Source organism: Zea mays, chromosome 9, assembly GCF_902167145.1.
Source record: "Zea mays cultivar B73 chromosome 9, Zm-B73-REFERENCE-NAM-5.0, whole genome shotgun sequence".
NCBI classification, from domain to species: domain Eukaryota; kingdom Viridiplantae; phylum Streptophyta; class Magnoliopsida; order Poales; family Poaceae; genus Zea; species Zea mays.
In genome coordinates, this window is record NC_050104.1 from 101,976,518 (window position 1) to 101,981,036 (window position 4,519).

Sequence of the window (4,519 nt, forward strand, 5' to 3'; positions counted from 1 at the left end):
CTGCAACCGCAAAGTTTTTCTTTTGCTACATTATATTATGCCACTGGTCGATCGAAATGGTGGTTATTGTTGCCTTGTTGGATATATACGTGCGTAGACGAATGTGTTTCAGCGAGCGAGAGAGAGAGGAAGACGACGAGAGGATCGGAAGGTGGAGGAGACCTAGCTAGGTGGGGCAGCATCGGGAGCAGGAGCGCAGAATGTGTGTGCCTAGAAAGAAGGCTGGGAGGCCCGTACAAAAGGCTCGGAGTTTATTAATCGAGAGCACCTTGCACGTAACTCTGTCTGCAATCTGAAGCCCAGTTTCTTAATCGCTCTTTGCTACCTCCTTTTCTTAATTCTACCATCCAACGACGCCGCCCGGTGGCCGGCCCCCATCTCTGTGTGAGAAAGAACGAAAGAAAGGCGGCCGGCCGGGCAGCACGCAGCCAGCAGGTGGCGGGCAATCAGAACACTTGCTACAAAGCGGCCGGGGACAGCGGCGCCAAAGCGGCTCTGCCATGACACCGGCGCAGGGGACACGCCCGGCATCGGGTCGCTCTACCTGATCTCGGCTTTCCCTACCGTCATAATAATAGTGGTTTTCTTTTCGCCCGCGTCCCTCGGTCGTCTCTCTTCCCTTTCCTTCCTTTTCTTGCACCATGCATCATGCGTGTGTGATCGATCTATCGCCCTGCAGGCCGACTGCAGCAGCCAGTAGCTGCATCTATCCTTCTGGAGTACTGTTAGTCTACAGGCTATTCTCACTCATTCTACTCTAAATATGTACCATAAATAAAATGGTCTAAATGTCTACCCTAAAAGAAATAGTCTATACTTGCCATCAAAATTCTCTACCCTATATTATTATAATTCTCTGCAATCATATTTAATCTATATCTCAATTCTATACCAACTACAATATATTTTATCATTCATTTTTAACTCTATTCTTTTTCCACCCAACAATCTCTTCTTTCTCTCCTCTGATATTAGCGTTCACAGGCAATTTTAGAGTAGGAGCTGCATGTACTCTAGAAATAGAGTTCCTTACCTTCAGTAGTGTCGGTGTTTCGTACCTCACTCCGATAAGTAAATTTATCGTGCGTGTTCCAGGCTTCAGAAAGTGTGGACGGAGGACACAAGATTTATGGGCCAATTCCCTGTATGCCATCGAAAAATATACTCGTTACTTATATGCCACTGACCCCACATGTCATACACACAAAAAAATATACCTATATGCCATTCAGTGGCACACAAGGAATGGGTATAAAATCTGATGGCATACCAGGAATTTTTCCAAGATTTATACTGGTTCGGGTAGAACATCCCTACATCCAGTCACTGGTGGCTTGCGCTACCGGCACCATTGATGATCAAACTCGTAGTAGGGTTACAAGCAGTCGAGAGAGGGAGGAGAGGCTCCCAAATCTCTTATCGGGGTGGAAGTGGAGCTTAGAAGCTGAGAGGTGGAGTCATAGCTAAGTCTTGGCTTGGCGGTCTCTAGTCTTCTGGTCCTCTTAGTGCTCCTCCTCTTGTCCGTCCTTTTTGGCTCATCTCCGTCTGAAGGCGTCCGATCGTCTCCAAGTCTATCTCTTCTCTCCGTCTAAATTCGTCTGTCGACCCCCCTTTCCTATATGCCAACCTCTTCCTTTTATAGGCCAGGATATGGGTCGACCAGCGGTGCCTTCCTAGGGAGGAGTCGTAAGGCAAAGGTAAGACCAACGTTTTACCCCGGTTGAGTTCACGCGTACTCGCGGGGCCCGAGGCTACCTGGTTGCTTCATATTTATCGCGGGGCGGCGATGGCCCCATGCGCCATCATTCTGGCTACGTCGACCCCTAGCTTCCATAGCCTAGGGCTCGGCGCAGTCTGTCATGTGGTGCCCCGCAAGAGGTCTCCGCACTCAGGCCTAGTCCGACATGCCATAAGTGCGCCGCAGTTCGAGGGTGTGCGGACCATTAATGTGACACAGTCCGGGAGCTCGTAGGTCATAAGTGCTATGCGCTCCGAGAGGTCCGTCGGTGATGAGTGGTTCCCTTCTGACACGTCCGTCCTCCCTTGTCAGAATCCACCACGCCTGGCCCTAGGCTCAATGCCACAGGGTTCGACCGAGCGGTTTCTTCCAGGGTTGTCGTACCTACCTATTCCGACAGACTAACAGGCCCAGCGATCACGGGCCCTTTCCTTAGAATGCTCACTGACTAGTGGGTCCCGACACCAGTGATCATTTCGCCGATAGTAGCCCCCCGAGCCACCGCGAGGAGAGTGTCTCCCTTCAGGGGCTGATAACGGGTCGGACACATGTCCTATATGTTCGTTCCCCGAGCAACTATAGTGTTCCCTCGAAAATTGGTGCCACGACCATCCTCCTCCTGGGGTGGAGTGGGGCACCCTTCCACCCCCTTTATAAACCTCAGACGGTCGTTCCCCTGTTGATCGTCCTTGACGCGTCTTTCGAACCCGTCTCCAATCAGGCCAACGGTCGGACTTTGAGTTAGATGTCGCACTCCATCGATCACAAGCCGAGGTATGCTTCTCTTCTCAGGCTTGCTGACGTCCTCTCTTTGCCTAGGTTTGCTCTATCCTTTCCCCGCAACATTGCAGTCGCAGTCAGCCCGGAGACTGCATCTCGACCAAGCTCCACATCTCTTCCTTCTCCACCTCATGTGCTCAGGGGGCTACGCTGCCTTTCGCGCGGCATAGGAGGCCGCCGAGGTTGAAGTCGAGCTGATACGGGTGCAGGTTGTTGAGGCTGATGGTTGCATCGTCGGTAAGTCGTTTGATTCTTGCTTTTTTATTTTTCTTCCTTTGTCCCCTTTTCTTCTCCTGCCCATTTCTCGTGTCAGCCTTGGAAGTGGAGCTCTAGATGCTGCGCCACCGCTTAGGCCAGCTCCTTGATTATTTTGGGCCAGTGGTGCCTCTTTGATCGAGCGCCTGGATAACGCCCCGTGTCGCGTTCGAGACATTGCAGACTTCGACGCTCATCATGGGGTCGCAGTGGCGCTGCTCATGGCGGAGGTCTGCTTGGGCTGCAACCTTCAGGATCTCATTGGTCCCCCTTCGTCCCTCTCGAATGAAGGGTTGGAGGACCTGCTGGAAGGCTACGACGACTTAGCTAGTCATGTCGTTCTTAGGGTGTTCGCTAACGACACCGTTCGCGCGGCACGATAAATGCAGTGTACTATGCCTTGGCACTGTCATCGTGGCAATAGTAATAATATATGAAAAATAATTTTGCTTTCTGGTTTCTAGCACTGTGGGGCTTTCGAACCCTGCTCTCTGTTATTATTATACACATACAAAGAAAAAGAACTTGGGGGAATTCTACAAATTTGGAGCAAAACTGATTTGCACCAGCCAGTGGCGCACTAGACTGTGTCCGGTGCATAGGCTGGAGCACTCCGTGAACTAGCCGCTCTCAGGAATTCTTAGCGCTCTTCGGCTAAAATTCACGAGACTGTTCAGTGTGCACCGAACTGTCCCGTGAGACCATGAGCAATAGTCATCTTCACCCAATGGTCGACTGTGCCGTAGTCTGAAACGTCAGAAGTCAAAAGACAGTATGCGACGTCAGGTCGCACCAGACTGTTTGGTGCACCAAAAGGACAGATGACTTCAATGGTCAACAGCTCCAAACCCCAACGGTCGGCTGATGTGGCACGCAGCGGACAGTGAACAGTAGAGTGTCCGGTGCGCACCGGACTGTCCGGTGTGCCCATCGACAGACAGAACAGCCAATGGCTAGAATGTTGGTTGGGGTTATAAATACCCCCAACCACCATCATTCAAGTCATCCAAGCTTTCCACTCTCTACACTGAATACAAGAGCAAAGAATACACTCCAAAGACACATTCAAAGCCTTCCATCCTCTCCAAGTGCCATAATCAAGTCTAGTGATCAAAAGTGTTTAGTGACTTGAGAGAGGGTGATTTGTGTTTCAATTGTTGCTCTTGTTGCTTGGTTGCTTTCTTCTCCTCCTAAACTTTCCAAGTGTTTTGTAAAGCAAGCAAGAGACACCTAATTGTGTTGTGGTCCTTACGAGTTCTTAGTGACCCGTGAGATTAAGAAGAAGCACTCGACCGGTCTAGGTGACTGATTGAGAGAGGGAAAGGGTTGAAATAGACACGGCCTTTGTGGCCTCCTCAACGGGGAGTAGGTTCTTTGGAACCGAACCTCGGGAAACAAATTGTCGTGTCCACTTGTGTTGATCTTCACCAATTCGATTTGTTTCTCTCCTCTCTCTCTCTCTCTAAAATTCTCTTGCTTACACTGTTTTGAGTTTGCTCCCAAAGTTATCCGCATTGGTTGAGCAACTCATAGCAAGAAGAACTATCTTCCGAACTCCAAATCCACTATTATTTATTTCTAACCCTAACCCCGGGTGAAGTGCATGTTCAAAGTTTATAGGTTTCTCCTATTCACCCCCTCCAGGCGACTTTCACCGAGGATGCTCTTTGAAGGGATTTAAGCGTGGTACGTTCAGCCTTAGAGGCATCTAATGTTGAGGTGCGACATCTACAGTCACGTCTAGCG